Source organism: Stenella coeruleoalba (assembly GCF_951394435.1).
Source record: "Stenella coeruleoalba genome assembly, chromosome: 13".
In the NCBI taxonomy this organism is placed as follows: domain Eukaryota; kingdom Metazoa; phylum Chordata; class Mammalia; order Artiodactyla; family Delphinidae; genus Stenella; species Stenella coeruleoalba.
Genome location: NC_137159.1, coordinates 6822010 through 6828910, shown reverse-complemented (window position 1 = coordinate 6828910; position 6901 = coordinate 6822010).

Below are 6901 nucleotides of genomic sequence, written 5' to 3'. Positions count from 1 at the left end.
CCTTGGCTGACAGATGTACCCCCCTTGTCAAGGTAGAGTGGGTGGAGTCAGTCCCAACGGTGATGGGGATTTTATTGCCCTAGAAAACGTCAACTAGTTTTGTTTTGATCTAACCTACATGTTTGTTAACTACCTAAATATATATCTACTTAGCAAACACGGTAATATAGATACGTGTGTACACACACGTATGCACTTGAACACATATAATTTTTGTCAAGCTTTCAAGAAACCAGCTTTTTTTTTTTCTTCTTTGGTCTACCCTGTTGGTTTCCTCTTTAATGACTTAAGTGTAATACCGGTGGGGCTCAACATTTCAGAATTTCACTTTCAACGTGGTTACTGACCACCATGACTTAAAGATGGCAAGGCAGTTTAAGGGCGGTTTACTCGGTCTTTTGATCACACATTCAGATATTTATTAAGCCCTTTCTTGGGGGCACTATGGTTGACAAGAGACATTTGCTTTCTCCTTGAGGGTTTGAATGGACACACGTACATGAGAGGAGCACAACAAGTAAATTTGGAACTTAGAAGTGACACTGAATAATATGCAGAGTTTAAATAAGAGTCCAAGCTCTGGGAATTAGACCTTGTTGGTTCAAATCTTTATTCCACCCCAGAAGGCTCGTGACCATGTCAAGTTCTTTTGTCTCTCTGTGCTCCCATTTCCTCATCTATAAAATAGGGATATTATATAGTATTTACCCCAGAGTTTGATACTAAAGAATAGAGGAGATAATGCATTTGAAGTACATAGCACAGTTCTCCCCCAGTAGTTAAAATCACAGTAAACATAAACTACTTTCATTATTATTTATTATTTATTGCATTCCTAATATGCTGTTCAAATATTAAAAGATACAGTTCTTTCAAGAGGCTTACACATTGGTGACTAAGGTAGCTGAACATTTTTGTTGGGGTTTTTCCGAATTATTCTAGTTCTCTTTGTTTCTATAAATGAACTTTTCATTCAGTCTTTATAACAGCAGAATAGTTTCTAAAATAGCAGTTCTCAAAACGTGATCTGTGGACCCCTGAAAATCTCCAAGATCCTTTTAGGGGATCTGCAATATCAAAACCACTTTCGCAATAACACGAGAACATTAGTTGTCTTCACTATTTTTTTAAACATTTTAAAAATTGAAGTATAGTTAATTTACCAGTTTGTGTTAGTTTCAGTTGTACAGCAAAGTGATTCAGTTATATATGTATACCTGAATATATATATTCTTTTTCAGATTCTTTCCCATTATAGATTATTATAAGATACTGAATATAGTTCCCTGTGCTATACAGTAGGTTCTTGTTGTTTATCTATTTTATATATAGTAGTTTGTTAATCCCAAATTCCTAATTTATGCCTCCGCTGCTATCCCCTTTGATAAACAGAAGTTTATCTTTTTTTAACATTTTTATTTTTATTTATTTAGTTTTTTAATTAATTTATTTATTATTGGCTTTCACCTTAAGAAACTAGAAAAAGAACAGCAAACTAAACTTAAAGCAAGAATAAAAGAAGTAAATAATAAAGATTAGCGTGGTAATAAATGAAAGAAAAAATAGAAAAGCAAAAGAGAAAATAACAAAACAAAAAATTGCCTCTTTGAAAAAATCAACAAAATTGATACATCTTTTTCTAGATTGACCAAGAAAAAAAGAGAGGAGTCAAATTATTAGAATTAAAAGGGGGATATTACTTACAAACTTACAAAAATAAAAAGGATTATAAATGAATACTATGAACAATTGTATGCCAACAAATTAGATAACCTGGACAAGTGGACAAATTCCTAGGAAACACAAACTACCTAAAATTGACTCAAGAAGAAACAGAAAATCTGAACAGACCTATAACAAACAAGGAAGAGATTGAATTAGTAACTTTAAAACTTCCTACAAAGAAAAGACTAGGCCCAGGTGACTTCACTGTTGAATTCTACATTTAAAGAAGAATTAATGCGAATCCTTCACAAACTCTTCCAAAATATAGAAGAGGATGGAACACATCTCAACTCATTCAATGAGTCCAATATTACCCTGATACCAAAGCTAGACATAGACATCACAAGAAAACTACAGACCCATATCTTGTATACAAAAGACACAAAATCCCTCGACAAAATACATGCAAATTGAATCCAGTAATATATATAAAGGATTATACAACATGACCAAGTGGGATGTATCCCAGGGATGAAGGTTGCTTTAACACCTGAAAATCAATTAATGTATTACACTATATCAATAGAATACAAAGGACAAATCACATGAGTAAATAGAAGCAGAAAAAGCATTTGACAAAATTCAACTCCCCTTATTGATAAATACATGCAATAAACTAGGAATAGAAGGAAACTTCCTCGACCTGATAAATGACATCTACAAAACTCTACAAATAATATCATACTTGATGGTAAAAGACTGGAAGCTTTCCCCAGAGATCAGGACCAAGACAAGGATGTTCACTTTCATCACTTCTAACATTTTGCTGGAGGTTCTAGGTAGGACAGTTAGGCAAGAAAACAAATGAATTATCCATATTGGAAAGGAAGAAGTAAAACTATCTCTATTTTCAGATGACATGATATTGCATACAGAAAATTCCTACAGATTCTACTAAAAAGAGCTAATAAATTAGTTGAGCAGAATTACAGGATATAATACAAAAATCATTGTATTTTTATAAACTAGCAATGAACAATCCAAAAATGGAATTAAGAAAACAATTCTATTTATAATAGCATCTAAAGGAATAAAATTCTTAGAGATAAATTTAACAAAAGAGGTACAAAACTTATGCTCTGAAAAATACAAACATTTTTGAAAGAAATTAAAGAACACCTAAATAAATGTAGAGACATCCCATGTTCACGTATCTGAAGACTTAATATTGAGATGGCAGTACTCTCCAAATTGACCTACAGATTCAGTGCAATCCTCATCAAAATTCCATCTGGTTTCTTTGAAGAAATTGTCAATGCGACCCTAAAATTCACAGGGAACTTCAAGAAACTCAAAACTTATTGAAAAATAAGATCAAAGAGGGAGGAATAACACTTCTCAATCTTAGAACGTACTACAAAGCTACCGTAATGAAGAGAGTGTGGTACCAGCATAAGAATAGACATATGGATCAATGGAATAGAATTGAGAGTCCAAAAATAAACCTTCACGTTTATGATCAATTGATTTCCAACAAGTGTAACAGGGAAGAACAACCCTGACTCCATATTGGACGTGTTTCTTTAACCTTTGTATTCTATTGCTTTTGCTACAAGTTATTCACTAAAGGGATGTTGCCTATAGCTTAAGGTATGCATAATGGCCCATCTCCAGGAAGCCTGTCTCCCATGTCTGAAGGTTAAGCTAAAATATCTTTGTTTTCCTTTGTTCACAGGAAACATCCTGACCAGGCCCACCTGTGGAAAAGAAGAAATTAACACACCCCCTCTGGAGTCTGGCCAGAGCCAGGAAATATTTGCAACAACTTATTGCCTTTTTTACTTTACCTCCTCACCTTCCCCTCTTTCTTTTATAAAAGAAACTAGCATCCAAACCTGAGAGAGACGGTTCTTTGGGACACTAGCTCACCATCCTCTTGGTCTGTTGGCTTTCCGAATAAAGTCGCCATTCCTTGCCTCAACAACTGGTCTCTCAATCGATTGGCTTGTCATGCAGTGAGCAGTACGAGCCTGGACTCAGTAACACAAGGTTGCTAAGATAATTAAATGAAAGCAGAAGAATCCTTTCAAAAAATGGTGTTGAGATGACTGATATCCGTGTGCAAAAGAATGAATTTACACACTCTGTCACATCATATTGAAAAATTAACTCAAAATGGATTGTAGATCTAACTGCAAGAGCTAAAACTAAAACACTAGCAGAAAAATAGGCATAAATCTTTGTAACCTTCAGTGAGACTACGGTTTCTTAGATATGACACCAAGAGCACAAGCAACAAAAGAAAAAAATAGATAAATTGGACTTCATCAAAAACTTTAAATGTTGTGCTTCAAAGGATACTATCAAAAAAGTGAAAAGACAACCCACAATATGGGAAAAAAACTTTTGCAAATCCTATATCTAATAAGGGACTAGTATCTAGAATATATACAGAACCCTTACAATTCCATAACAAAAAGGCAAATAACCCAGTTTAAAAATGGGCAAAGGATCTGAATAGACACTTCTCCAAAGAAGATATGCAAATGGACAGTAAGCACATGAAAAGATGCTTAACATCATTTAATCACTACGGAAGTGAACATCAAAATCACAATGAAATACCACGTCACATCAACTAGAATGGCTAGAATCAAAAAGACAGTAACAAGTGTTGGCAATCATGGAGAAATGCAACACTCACACATTGCTGGTGAGGATATACAATTGTACAATCGTTTTGGAAAACTTCTTGCCAGTTCCTCAAAATGTCAACCTAGCAGGTATATATTCCAAGAGAAATAAAAACATACATCTGTGCAAAAACTTGTATGTGAATGTTCACAACATCGCTGTTTATAATAGCCAAAGAGTAGAAACAACACAAATGTCCATCAAATGATGAATGAATAACCAAATATAGCATATCCATACAGTGGAATATGATTTGGCAAAAAAAAAAAAAAAAAAAAAGGAATGAAGTACTGATACATGCTACAACATGGAGAGCTCCACAGTATCACTGGTAATGGCTTCATGCTATTTCATTTTATAGGCGTACCATAGTATACGAAACAGATCCCCTTCGCTGGACATTTAGGCTACCTCTAGCTCTTTATGTCATAAACAGATTCTAGGAATATGGAGGTGGTAGTGGCAGCACAGTTTTTCAGTTTCTCAAAATATCGGCATAAAAGCAGAGCAACTAGATAGCAAAACCCATGGACGACATTGACAACAGAACCAGATGATGAGCCATTGCCACAAACCTCAAAAATACAAGCAAGCAGGGAAAAACCACAGACCCATAGGTTAACAGCATCTGTACAGGAACAGACAGATAACCAGGCAGCATCTGAAAAACTGGAGAACAGGAGAAACCGGAAGTTGTACAGAGGACCAGTTTGAAAGCAGCCACTGAAATGGGGGAGGGTCTTGCCCAATCCAATAGCAGGTGAGAGGGGTCCCACAGTAAAAATTGAGGGGCTGTAGCAGTCTAGTCTTTAGGAACCATCAAAACTGACTCCCTGGGGCTCCCAACTCCAAGCAACTTCACTAGGTATTCCAAATTGCTTGCAAAGGGGTTGTGCTAATTTACTTGCCCACCACTTCTTGGCCACGTTATTGTCAGACTTAGATTTCTGACAATCCTATATGTGTGAATGGTATGTAATTGTTTTAATACATAACTTCTCTAATACTAGTCCACTGGTCACTATGAGACATGGGACCTGGGACACTCTGCTGCAGTGCTGCAATGCTTGCACTTGGACACACCTCTCCTTGAGCAACAAAATACAAAGAAACTCTATGGGGCTAAAAATAACTGCATGCATGGGCACTCTGCACAAATTTTGAACAAAAGATACAAAGAGACCAAAAAAACCCAACTGCCACTTTTGAAGAGCCTGGAGCAAAAGCAGGGTATTACGCATGCCCCCTGCACACAATACCACCTAAGGGGTGGGCAAAACACCTAAGCCAACCCTCTGGCACGACCCCTGGACACACCCTTACCCTCACCCCGTATGAGGAGTAATCTCACGCCCTATCAGGGAACCTGCTGTTTGTTCTCACTGCCCCCTGCTGCAGCAGGGGCCCGGATAAAGCCTTGCCTGAATTTCTTGTCTAGCCTCTGATCAATTTCTATTGATTAGGGAGGCCAAGAACCCTGGTGGGTAACAACTATATTTCTTCTTCTCTGAATTGCTTGCTCATATCCTTTGCTGAGTCCTGACTCAGATCCTTACCAGCTGTGTAATATTGAGTAAGCTGTTTAAATTCTATGGTTCCCCATCTGTTGAATGAAAAATGAATAATAGGATTACTTTATAGCTGTAGGGTGATTATTAGGATAATGTGCCTTTATATATGTTTAGAACTGTGCCCAGCACATAGTAAACACTGTCTAATTGTTAACTATTATTAATTCATAGCATATATATGCATTTATATTTGTATACAAATTCTTCATCTGCCATAAAAATGTTCTCTCTGATTGTGGCTTGTCTTTAACCTTAGTTTGTAGCTTTTTTTTTTTTTTTTGCGGTACGTGGGCCTTTCACTGTTGTGGCCTCTTCTGTTGCGGAGCACAGGCTCCGGACGCGCAGGCTCAGCGGCCATGGCTCATGGGCCCAGCCGCTCCGCTGCATGTGGGATCTTCCCGGACCGGGACACGAACCCCCGTCCCCTGCATCGGCAGGCGGACTCTCAACCACCGTGCCACCAGGGAAGACCTGTAGCATATTTTATCGTATAGAAGTTTAACACTTTTATAATAATACATCAATATCTTTTCTAGTGATTTCTGCTGTCTTTATAAAGAAATCACCTTTCCCCCAATAATAAAATAGTATTGCGTACTTTCTTCCAGTTGTTCTAAAATTTCTAAATTTTAAAATTTATCTAATTTCACATTTATCTAATCTCACTCCCATCTGGAATTTATTTTTATATGGTGTCAAGAAGTATAAATCTAATTTGTTTCCATGTAGAAAGCTGAGCTAGACTACAAGTGCTGGTTATGGCCGTGAGGACTGGTGAGGATGACGACCTGCACTTAGCTTGAGTTACTTTCTCTATCGCTTACTTGTGAGCCAACCAATGACCAGGGCAAAGATCACAGGAAGCTAAGGAAATATTTCTCCAAAATTTCCTCTGTTGTCATGGAAATACATCTGAATATTTGGTGGTCTCGGCAGCCCTGTGGGGAAAGAAAAGTGTCAGAGGCTGCAGA